This window comes from Vombatus ursinus, unplaced genomic scaffold, assembly GCF_900497805.2.
Source record: "Vombatus ursinus unplaced genomic scaffold, bare-nosed wombat genome assembly UNPS02014839.1, whole genome shotgun sequence".
In the NCBI taxonomy this organism is placed as follows: Eukaryota; Metazoa; Chordata; class Mammalia; order Diprotodontia; family Vombatidae; genus Vombatus; species Vombatus ursinus.
Genome location: NW_020954617.1, coordinates 2,325,136 through 2,338,528, shown reverse-complemented (window position 1 = coordinate 2,338,528; position 13,393 = coordinate 2,325,136).

Here is a 13,393-nt window from a genome sequence, read left to right as displayed (position 1 = left end):
ATCATAACTGTGAACGTCAGTGGGATGAAATCTCCAATAAAAAAGAAATGGATTGCAGAGTGGATCAAAAATCACAAGAAACACACTTGAAGCAGAAAGACACACAGAGTAAAGGTAAGGGGCTGTAGCAGAATCAATTATACTTCAGCTAAAGCAAAAAAAAAAAGGCAGAGGTAGCAATCCTGATCTCAGAGAAAACAAAAGCAAAAATAGACCTAATTAAAAGAGATAAGGAAGGAAACTGCACCTTGCTAAAAGATGCCATAGACAATGAAGTAACGTCATATTAAACATATATGCACCATGTGATATAGCATCCAAATTCTTAAATGAGAAGGGAGTTACAGGTTCATGATCAAACAAGAGATAGAGAGCATAATGAAATGTAAAAGAGATAATTTTTATTACATTAAATTGAAAAGTTTTGCAAAAACAAAACTAATGCAACCAAGATTAGAAGGAAAGCAGAAAGATGGGAAACAATATTTACAGAAAGTGTATTGGATAAAGGCCTCATTTCTTAAATATATAGTGAACTGGGTCAAATTTATAAGAATGCAAGCCATTCCCCAGTTGATAAATGGTCAAAGGATTCCAGATGAAGAGATCAAAGCTATCCCCATCAACTGGGGAATGGCTGAGCAAGCTGTGGTATATGATTTCAATGGAATACTATTGTTCAATAAGAAATGATGAGCAGGCAGATTTCAGTTAAAGTTGGAAAGATTTGTGCAAACTGATGCAAAGCAAAATGAGCAGAACCAGGAAAATATTGCACACAGTATCAGCAACATTGGGTGATGATCAACTATGAATGACTCAGCTCTTCTCAGTGATAAGATAATCCAAGATAACTACAAAGGATTCATGAGAGAAAATGCTATCCACATCCAGATAAAAAAAATTGATGGATTCTGAATGCAGATCAAAGCATACTTTTTTACTTACTTTATTCTTTTTTAAATTAATTTGTTTTTAGTTTTCAACATTCATTTCCACAAGATTTTGGGTTACAAATTTCCTCCTCATCTCACCCCTCTTCCTATCCTGAGATGGCGTGCATTCTGAATACCCCTTCCCCTAATCTGTCCTCCCTTGTATCTCCCCCTCTTCTCTCATCCCTTTCCCCTTCTATTTTCCTATAGGCCAGGATAGATTTCTATATCCCATTGCCTACATATCTTATTTCTCAGTTGCATGTGAAAATAATTTTTTAACATTTGTTTTTAAAACTTTGGGTTCCAAATTCTCCCCTTCCTCTGTCCTCACCTACCCTCATTGAGATGGCAAGCAACTCGATACAAGACATGCATGTGGAGTCATGAAATCACTTCCATAGTAGTCATGTTGTGAAAAACTAACTATAGTTCCCTTCATCCTATCCTCTCCCCTATTTATTCTATTCTCTCCTTTGATCCTGTCCCTCCTCAGAAGTGTTTGCTTCTGATTACCCCTTCCCCCAATCTGCTCGCCCTTCTATCATCATCCCCCTCTCTTATTCCCTCCCCCTCTATTTTCCTGTAGTGTAAAACAGCTTTCCATACCCACCTGAGTGTGTATATTATTCCCTCCTTAAGCCAAATCCAATGAGAGTAAGATTCACTCATTCCCTCTCACCTTCCCCCATTTCTGCTCCACCATAAAAGCCTTTTCTTGTCTATTTCATGTGAGATAATTTACACCATTCTACCTCTACCTTTCTCCTTCTCCCAGTAGAATCCTCTTTCACCCCTTAATTTTATTTTTTAGATATCACCCCTTCATCTTCAACTCACCCTATGCCCTCTATCTATGTATCTATGTATCTGTCTGTCTATCTATCTATCTATCTATTTTTTTCCCTCCAACTCCCCTAGTACTGAGAAAGGTCTCATGAGTTACAAATATCATCTTTCCATGAAGGAAGGCAAACAGTTCAACTTTAATAAGTCCCTTAAGATTTTTCTGTTTACCTTTTCATGTCTCCTGCAGGATTATACTCAGTTTTGCTGGGTAGGTGATTCTTGGTTGTAATCCTATCTCCTTTGTTTTCTGGAATATCATATTCCAAGCTCTCTGGTCCCTTAATGTAGAAGATGCTAAATCTTGTGTTATTCTGATTGTATTTCCACAATATTTGAATTGTTTCTTTCTGGCTGCTTGCAATATTTTCTCCTTGATCTGGGAATTCTGGAATTTGGCTACAATATTCCTAGGAGTTTTCCTTTGGGGATTGCTTTCAAGAGATGATTGATGGATTCTTTTCAGTTCAATTTCACCCCCTGGTTCTAGAATATCAGGGCAGTTTTCCTTGATAATTTTTTGAAAAATGATATCTAGGCTCTTTTTTTTTGATCATGGCTTTCAGGTAGTCCAATAATTTTTAAATTATCTCTTTTGGATCTATTTACCAAGTCAGTTGTTTTTCCAGTGAGATATTTCACATTGTCTTCTATTTTTTCATTCTTTTGTTGCTGTTTTTTGGTTCCTTATAAAGTCATTAGCTTCTATTTGCTCCATTCTAATTTCTATTTTCTTAAGTGAGCTTTTGGACTTCCTTTTCCATTTGGCCAGTACTGCCTTTAAGTCATTCTTCTCTTCATTGGCTTTTTGGAACTCTTTTGCCATTTGGGTCAGTCTTTTTTTAAGGTGTTATTTTCTTCAGTATTTTTTTGGATCTTCTTTAGCAAGCTGTTGGCTTGTTTTTCATGATTTTCTTGCACCACTCTCATTTCTCTTCCCAGTTTTTCCTCTACTTCTCTTACTTGCTTCTCAAAAACCTTGTTGACCTCTTCCATGGCCTGGGACTGATTCATATTTTTCTTGGAGACTTTGGATGTAGGAACTTTAATTTTGTTGTCTTCTTCTGGTTGTATGTTTTGATCTTCTTTGTCACCAAAGTAAGATTCTATGGTCTGACTTTTTGTGCTGCTTTCTCATGATCCCAGCCAATTACTTAAGTTATAAACTCTTTGTTAAGGTAGAGGTCTATTCCAGTATGGAGAATGTACTGTCCCAAACTTTGGGGGTTTTGTGCAGCTGTTTTCAGAGATACTTCTAGGGACCTGTAAATTGTCAGTTTTTCCAAGGTGATATGATAAGGGATGAGGTGTTTACTCCTTTCCTGGCCTGTGTTCTGGTCTATGAGTGACCACAAGCACTCTTTTCCATCTTGAAACTGTGAGGAGAATTTCCTCTCCACTGCTACCACAAGTTCCATCACACCAGCACTCCTCTTAGCCTCATACCATCACTCAGAACTGTGACCCAGATCCAAGTAAGGGCAAAGCAAGAAAATCCTGCCTCAGCACCAACAAAGAGATCCCTCCAATCCTGCTCTGATCATCCACTCAATTCCCCCTCAGTCTATGGGCTGAAAATTCCAGAATCAGCTGCTACCCCAGGGCTATGCTGGGACCGGGGCTGGACCTAACTCCTCTCTCACTGAGGTCCAATAGACCTTTCCTACTGACCTTCTAAGTTGTCTTTGGTGTTTGTGGTTTGAGAAGTCTGGAAGCCACCACAGCTTCCTGTGATTCAGTCCCAAAGTCTGCTGAAGGTTCACTGAGGCCTGGTCTTTGCCTGTGGGGCCCTCCTCTCCCAGCCTGGCATAATAGAATTTTCCTGCCAGGTTGTCTTAGGGTGGAAATTTGTTTCACTTTGCCTTTTTGTGGGTTCTGCTGCTCTAGAATTTGTTTAGTGTCATTCTTTACAGGTATTTGGAGGGGTTTGGGAGAGAACTCAAGCAAGTCACTGCTTTTACTTCACCATCTTGGATCCGCTCCCCACTTACTTTATTCTTTTTTTTTTTTTTTTTTCCTTTTGGTGTGTTTCTTCTTTCACAAGCCTGACTAATATGGAAATTTGTTTTACATGATAGCACATACATAACCTATATCAAACCACCTACCATTTGTGAAAGAGGGGAGGGGAAGGGAGGAAACAAGGGAGGAAGTCAAATTTGGACTCAAAATCTTCTAAAAATGAAGGCTAAAAATTGTCTTGACAGATAATTGGGGGAAAATAAAATACTTTTAATTTTTTTAAACAAAAAATAAATAAATGTCTTCTCCCATTAGAATGAAAGCTCCTTGAGGACTAACTTTCTGCTCATATTCATATTATGAGAATTTAGCACAGTACAGGCATATTGTAAGCACTTAATAAATGCTTATTAAGTACCTTGATTTGTCAATGCAGTTGAGAATTTGTCCAACCATTATGGAAATGATTGGGAGCAAGTCTAACAAAATAACAAAAATGTCCATGCTATTTGACCCAGACACTTCAAGGAAGAAACAAAGAAATAAAGATCTGCTATAAATCAAGATGTTTATACCTGAATTTTTACTGTAGAAGTTATTACAATTAAAAAAACTAGAAAAAGTAGAAAAGCATCAATTGGAGAATAGCTGAAGAAATACCTTGGTATATCTTTCAATAAGCATTTATTAAGTGCCCGCTACATACCAGGCCCTGTACTAAGCATTGGGTACACAAAAAAAGGCAAAAAATAACAGTCTCTACCCTCAAGGAATTCTTAGTCTAGTAGTATGTGAATGTAATGGATACAGGGAAGCAATGAGAGGCATATCAACTAATAAAAAGGTAAACAGAAGCCTAAAGGAACTTACATGACAACTATAATAATGTAAATGGAAATATCAATAAAATTGAAATTGAATGCCAGGTAATTACACCAACCAAACTTGACCCTGAAGAAGGGGTATCAGACTATACCTTCCTCTCTTTTATTACTGTAGGATATGAATATACTACAAAACTTGGTGTGTTAATTAGTTTAGCTGAACTGCTTTTTTTCTCTTTGTTTTTATTCTTGGTTATGGGTGTGGTTCTCTGAGAGAGTGGGAGGGACATATTGGGAGCTAAAGGTGATGTAAAAACAAAAAGAAGCAATAAAACACATTTTCTCAGGGTTTTAAAAAAAAGCATATGAGTTCTAATTCTGACATAATCTAATTAGCTGTATGACTCTAGGCAAATTCTAAAATCCTGTTTAGTTAAACCTGGTTTCTCACATTTCAAATGATACTGGCTCTACACTTGGGTCCCTTCCCATTCTTGAGCTAATGATTCAGAATCCTGTTTGGTTTTGTATATTTGCAAATTGTCAAAGCTGATACTGAGCACTTGTGTAGCTTGTTTGCCCTGAACAGTGGACTCAGCCACTGTATATATGTCATGCCAGATCAGTAGGCAGGAATGCCCAAGGTGCCAAGCCATGGCAACTTCCTCCTCCTCTTAATAAGAAATGTGTGAGAAAGAATGAAGTTTCTTCCAAAGGGTATCTCATCTGCAAGGTCAACTACATGAAGCATCAGGTTTGATTTAACAGTGGTAGGATGTGATGTGTATTAAAATAATTTTATCTTTGAGGTCTAGTTAAGGAAAATGAAGGGAATGACTACTTAATGGTTTCTGTAGTCATCTTTTATTCTTCCATGTAAAAAGATGTGAAGAATGCTAATCAAATAATGCTGTATTTTGAGACCCTAAATCATTCTTTTCTTTTTCTGATTTCCTCTTACTGTCTCCTTTTGTCATTGCTTTGGAGATCACTGGATCATTAATTTAGAGCTGGAAGGAACTTTTGAGGCCATCTAACCCAAGCTTCTTATTTTTTTCAGATGGAGAAACTGAGGGAAAGAAAGATTAAGTGATTTGCTCAAGGTCAGACAGTCACATCTTAACCTCAGGTATTCTGACTCTAGAACCAATGCCATTTCCACAATGTATACTATTCTGGCTCTCAGTTTTTAATGTTTCCAACACTTTAAAGCAGTAGTGTCAAACTCAAATAGAAACAGATCCCTGTAGGCCTCATATTGACTTAGAAAACCACAAATAAAAATGATCTATTTTGTAGTGTATTTTTCTTTATTTTCTTAAATATTTCCCTCTTACATTTTAATCTGTTTCCCTCCATACTCAGGAATTTTGAGGGCCCTGGGAAGGTATTTGACAGCTGTCTTTTAAAGCATTCCATGTTCCTATGATTGGGCCTGTCATTCCTTTTAGTTTATTTCTTCAATAGCCTACTTATACAATATTCCACTTATGAAATGAAAAGAAAGTTAAAGCAAAACAAAATGATAAAGAAGTACTACATCCAACTAGATAGTTTTAGGAGTATTTATTCTATTGATTTTTTTTTCCTCACAGGTATCCTTCTTTCCTGTCTCCTGCTTGACTGCTTTTAATCAGGAATGAAAAGAGGCCACGTTTGCCTATGTGTCTCAGGTCTCTGAACTTCCCCATGGGAAGTCAGTGCCCTTCCTTGGGAGATGACATATACTATTTCACACAAGTGAAAAGCTGTTCCTCCTGCCACAGGTCACTATCTCAAGGTAACGATGTAAAATGGCACCAGTCAAAAATTAAATCCCACTTCAATTCTATTGCTGCCTGACATGCTTCACACTTCTCTCCCCTGTCATATCACCTTTTTTCCATACACTATAAAAGAGTGAGCTTTGTATCCAGGACATTCAGTCACAATCCTTCTGATCCTTCCAGTCACTAGCAGGCATGAGGGGAAGGGAAAAAGGATAAAAAAGGAAAGCATAACTCCCACAACATCCTCTCCAAAGCACCAGACATATCTATTATTTTATTTCCAACCAGTTAAGATGCCCTTTGAAATAGCAATGCTAAAATGACTCTACTAATAGTTTTCTTTTCATTTGAATCTGTCATAGAATCACAGAATCAAAGAGTTCCAGAAGGGACTTCAGAGGTAATCTGGCCTAAACCATTCCAAACAGCAATCTTTGTAATCTCCTGGATAAATACATCTAGTCTCCATTTCCATGAGAAACTCACCACCCTGTAAGGCTGTTCTACTTTGGGGCCCACTTTAACTGGAAGGAAGTTTGTCCTAACATCAAATTGATATTATTTGTTCTGAATCTTGGACCCACTATTCCAAGTTCTGTCCTCTGGGCCTAAGAAATCTATTCCCTTCTCTCCATGACAATCTTTTTTAAGGTTTTAAGGATGCAAAGACAAAAATGAAAACAGTCCCTGCCCACTTAAATTCTTTAGCTCAAATTCCCCTCCTGTCAAATATATATTCTATAGGTGGGAGATAGATGGTTCAGTGGATAGAGTATGGGGCATGGAACCAGGAAGTCCTAAGACCAAATCCAGCCTCCTATTCTTACTATCTGTGGGATACTGGAAAGATCATTCAGTCTGTTTGCCTCAGTTTCCTCACTTGTAAAATGGGGATAATAGTAGGACCAATCTTTCAGGGTGTTGTGAGGATAAAATTGTCACATTTATAAAGTGCTTTGCAAAACTCAAAGCACTATATGAATGCTACCTATTATTATTGGGTAGATACAATACTTAAACAGCTAAATAAATATAAATTAAGTGCAATATTAAATTAAATAATTTAAATTAAATTAAATTAGGTGCAGAGTAATTTCAAGAGGGTAAGACCACTAACAACTTGAAGGGAGGAGAGGAGAAAATCAGAAAAAAAACCCATATAGGAGGTGCCATTTAGGCTTTCTCTTTCAAAAAGATAGGTACTCAGGGAGTCAAAGATGAAAAAAAGGAGTACCTGTTAGGCCTGGGAGACTGCACCTACAAAGGTAAGGAGGTAAGACATTGTCCTATATGGGAAACAGTAGTTTTGAAAGGCTAGTTTGATTAGAATAGAGAGAAGGTAAAGCAGAGTAATATGAAATAAGATTAGGAAGGTAAATGGGAGCCAGATTATGGAAGGTCTCAAAAATGGGAGACTGAAGGTTTTTAAAAAAATTATCCTAGGAGATATCTAATAGCCTTCCTAATAAGATCAGTGATGAAGCAAGAATGCCCATTACCACTATTATCATTCAATATTGTATTAGAAATGTTAGCTATAGCAATAAGAGAAGAAAAAGAAATTGAAGGAATCAAAACAGGCAATGGGAAACACAACTTTCACTCTTCGCAGATGATATGATGGTATATACTTAGAGAATCCTAGAGAACCAACTAAAAAGTTAGTTGAAATAATTAACAATTTTAGTAAAGTGACAGTATATGAAATAAATCCACACAAATCATCAGCATTTTTATATATTACCAACAAAATTCAAGAACAATAGATAGAAAGAGAAATTCAATTTAAAATAATGGTCGGCAATATATACTACTCGGCAGTCTACCTGCCAAGACAAACCCAGGAAGTATATCAACACAATTACAAAACACTTTTCACAAGAAATAAAGTCAGATCTAAACAACTGGAAAAATATAAATTGCTCAAGTAGATTGAGCCAATATAATAAAAATGACAATTCTAACTAAAATATTTTACTCATTCAGTGGCATACCAATCAAACTACCAAAATGTTTTATAAAGCTAGGAAAAATAATAACAATATCCATCTGGAAGAACAAAAGGTCAGGAATATCAAAGAAGTTAATGGAAAAAAAAAGTAAGGTGGCCTACCAGTACCAGATCTCAGACTATATCATAAAGTGGTAATCATCAAAACTATTTGGTATTGGTTAAGAAATAGAATGGTGGATCAGTGAAATAAATTAGCTACACAAGATACGGTAATTAATGACATAGTAATCTACTGTTTGATAAACCCAAAGACCCTAGCTTCTGGGAAAGGACCTCACTATTTGACAAAAACTGCTAGGAAAACTAGAAAATGGTATGGCAAAAATTAGATGTAGACCAACACCTTACACCATATACCAAGATAAGATCAAAATGATTTAGACATAAAGGGTACCATAAACAAATTAGGAGAGCTTGGAATAGTTTACCTGTCAGATCTTTGGAGAAGGGAAGAATTTATGACCAAACAAGAAATTGAGAGCATTATAATATATAAAATGGATGATTGTGATTATGTTAAATTTAATGGTTTTTGCAACCAAGACTAGAAGGAAAGCAGAAAGCTGAGAAACAATTTGTGCAACAAGTATCCCTGCTACAGGCCTCATTTCTCAAATATATAGAGAACTGAATAAAATTTATAGGAATACAAGTTATTACCCAAATGATAAATTGTCAAAGAAACAGGCCATTTTCAGATGAGTAAATCAAAGCTATCTATAGTCACATAAAATGCTCTAAATCACTATTGATTAGAGAAATGCAAATTAAAACAAACCTGAGGTGCTACCTCATACCTCTCTGGCTAATATGACAGAAAAGGAAAATAATAGTTATTGGAAGGGATGTTGGAAAATCAGGACACTAATGCATTGTTGGTGGAATTCTGAACTGATCTAACAATTTTGGAAAGCAATTTGGAACTATGTCCAAAGGGCAATCAATCCATGCTTACCCTTTGATCCAGCAATAGCACTATTAGGTCTATATCCCAAAGAGATTTTTAAAAAAGGAAAAAAAGATCCTATTTGTACAAAAAAAAATTATGGCACTTCCTTTTAAGGTGGCAAAGAATTGGAAATTTAGGAGATGTCTATTAATCAGGGAATAGCTAAACAAATTGTAGTATATGAATGTAACAGAATACTATTGTGTTGTAAGAAATGATGAACAGGTAGATTTCAGAAAAACCTAGAAGGACTTACATGAACTGATGCAAAGTGAAATGAGGATAAATAGAATACTGTACACAGAGTAATATTGTATGATGACTTAGCTATTCTCAACAATACAATTATCCAAGACAAAGTACTCATAACAAAAAATTCATCCACATCTAGAGATGAAAGAACTGATGGAGTCTGAATGCAAATTGAAGTATAATATTTTTCACTTAATTTTTTTAATGTTTCTTTTTTTTCCTTTTGGTTTGTTTCTTCTTTCACAACATGAGAATATGGAAATACATTTTCCATGATTGTATATTTAGAACCTATTCCAAATTGCTTAGGGTAGGTAATTGAGGGAGAAAGAAATTTTGCAACTCAATTTTTTAAAAAATGAATGTTAAAAATTGTCTTTACATGTAGTTGAGAAAATACTATAAAGTAAAATAAAAATCCTAAAGAAAATAGGAAATGATTGAAAATATTGCCTTAGGATTGTTATCTATTTTTCATTAATATCTATCTTATAATTTCTTATAATTTTAAGGTTCAGGGTTTCAGGGGCCCTTTTTTCTCACTTTGTTTTTACTTCTCCTAATGCTGTGCCAAGTATCATCTACGGAAATAGGTAACATTTTAAAAAATGATTGTTGTACTAAACAAGAAATGAAGGAATTAATCTAGGGTAAAAATGAGGGGGGGAATCTTCAGAGAAAGAGTTGTCACTAGCACTCTGGCAACCAGTAGCACAGGGTCAACATTTGGGGCCCTCATGCAATATTTGTAAAGATCACAACTATGAATGATGTGTATTGACTCTGAGAAGATAGAAGTAGGTAAAGAATTGTCTTTTTTTAAGTGAAGTAATTACTACTACCGTACTGTCATCCCAAGGTCATTGCTGCTCCTTTGCTTACTCACCAACTCCAGAAAAGAATTCTGTGTTCTCTTATTTTTTAATAAAGTCAGCGTCCATGCCCCTAACCATTTCTCCCTTCCTGTACACACTGACTGGTTTATTTGCATTCTTGGTTGCTATGCCTATCACTACAACTGGGGAACAATGCTTTAAAGGAAGTAACCCCAGATTCCAAAACACGAAATATGCTATATTCACCCAGATGAATACAATGAATATCAAACTCTTAATTATCACTTCACAGATAATGGTAAATAGCAGCTTCAAACCGTTCAACCACCTTCCCCATTCTACTTTCCAAGAGCTTGCTAACAAGCAATAAGATTGACTGATTGTAATTTCACCTCCTTACCTTTCCACTACCTACCTATATATTCATAGGGACTATACTAATGAGTGGTGAAATGTCCACAGGGTAAATAGAAAGAGGGAGCAGAGGAGAAAACATTAGAAATGCATAGGTAAACTGCAACTTGTATAATTGAGAGTTGTTTTGTTGTTGTTGGTACAGAATAATCAGACTTCTAGAATAATAAGAAATATCACCATATATTTACAAAGTAGATTTTCTACACTTTTACAGATCAGATTTTGAATGCCTTGGTATAAACAGAAAATGCAGGCAATGTGTGATTAAATATTCTAGATACAACTTATTCTAAATAATAGGAGTCAGTGTGCAGGCATCATTTTGGTAGCGATTCATTTCTAATAAGACAAGCTTATAGGCTTAATAAACACACAAAACATTATTGAATCATAAAGTGGCTAATTAGTTTTGTGAATTTAAAGTGCTGTGTTTGCACATGAAAACTAATTACAGATTATATGCATTCTTGGATCAAATGCCTTTCCCTTTGTTGTCCCAATGGTTATGAACGCAAATTCACTAGAGGTTGGAAGCATTGCCTTACAGCAAAGAGTACAAGCTTGGACTTAGTAAATAATCCTGTTATTTACAGTGCAGGTATCTCTCTTTTTTCCCAAAGTAAACCCTACCACAAATATAATCTCTCCTTTTTTAATAGCACATATGTATGTTATATTCATCTCTTTCCAGAGTTATCCATAACAATAATTCCTCTGCTTTTGATATTGGATACATTAGCTGTAGTCTTCTAACACTATTAAAATTCTGGCAATTAAATACTGGTATACTTAGCTGAACTTAAATCCTGTGTGTGTGTATGTGTGTGTGTGTGTGTGTGTGTGTGTGTGTGTGCGCGTGCTTGTGTGCATGTGTACATATCCTTTAGACTCCATTATAAACAAATGTATGAAAGGCAACATGTCATAGTAGATAGAGAGCTGGATTCAAAACTAGGAAGACCTGGGTTAAATTCTTGCCTCTGAAAGATACTGGCTGCGAGACTTCCCAGTGACCTAGGCAATTCTCTAATACTGTAAGTTACAGAGAAAGTACTGACCTGCACAATAGATGGAGCTTCTTCTTCTGGAATTTCCTGTATGTCAGTGAAATCACAGGTCCAATGCCTTACCCCTATTTTGAAAAAAAACCAGAACACATAGTTTCAAATACAACGCAAAATGGGATATATATGCATTATGTACATACTCTCTCTTGCTTTCTCTGTGTGAATATGTGTGAATATATATATATTTATATGCATATGTATAATACTATACACACATCAATGTACGTATAAATATACATACATATATGTATATGAGTATAAATATATTTTTTCATGGAATTTTGTAAATTGTGAGGAGGGAATCTGCCTAAGCTGACATTGATGTTGTTGTTACTGTTGAGTTGTTTTGGTCATGTCCAACATTTTGTGACCTAGTTTGAAATTTTCTTGGCAAAAATACCAGAGTGGTTTGCCATTTCCTTCTCTAGCTCACTTTAGAGATAAGAAACTCAGGCAAACAGGGTTAAATGACTTGCCCTGGGTCACACAGCTAGTAAGTGTGTGAGGCCAGATTTGAACTGAGGAAAATGAGTCTTTCTGACTCCATGCCCAGCAGTCTTTCCACTGTGCCACTTATAGTTATAAAATTCTCAGATTGGATGAACCTTGAATACAACAAATTGAAGCATTTGAACAACTAGGTGGTACAATGGCTTGGGATGAAGAAGAACAGAATTCAAATCCCACTTCAGACACTTATTAGCTGTGTGACTCTAGGCAATTCACTTAGCTGCCTCAGTTTCCTCATCTGAAAAAATGAGTGTTGGTCTTCATTTCCTCAAAGGTCTTTTTTAGCTCTAATTCTATTACCTAATGAAACTATTGGTACTTCTGTTATTGGATTTTCCCTACCTGGGTCACATACTGTGACAACTTTAGCATTGTGTGTCCATATGATGAGGGCTATGGAACATCACTCTGTCAATCTGTGAAGGGTGAGAGATGGATTTTTTTCACATGGGATCCAGATCCACCTTCCATGAGAATCACTTCTTCCTATTGATTTTCTCAAGAGCTCCAGCAAGTGAGAATTTCCTTTCCTTCCCTTTCTCTTCATCATATTTTTTCCCATTCTCCACTCTCTTGATCCTCTACTTCAACAAATTTAGTTCAACAAACATTTGTTAAGTGACTGTTAGGCATGAGGCATTCTTTTAGGCAGCACTTTATTTTAATAAAGCATAGAAGTAAAGGAAGATGAGTGCTCAATGGCTAGGAATAGATAAACAGATTGCCCCATTTGAATGCAATGCAGTGCTACCATACAATAAAACAAAAGAAGAATTCAGTGAAATTTGGAAAGACTTGTATGAAAAAAAGTAGAATGAAGTAGGAACCAGGGGAATAATTTGTATAGTAACTGTGCAACATAAAGGAACACAACATAGAAAGGCTTCAGAGTTCTGGATCCATGGAGTAACCAATCCTTGTTTCCTTGGACTTGGATATACCTATAATACAACAAATTAAAACATTTGAACAGCTAGGTGGTGTCTTGGAGGAAGGGAGAGAATTTAGAACC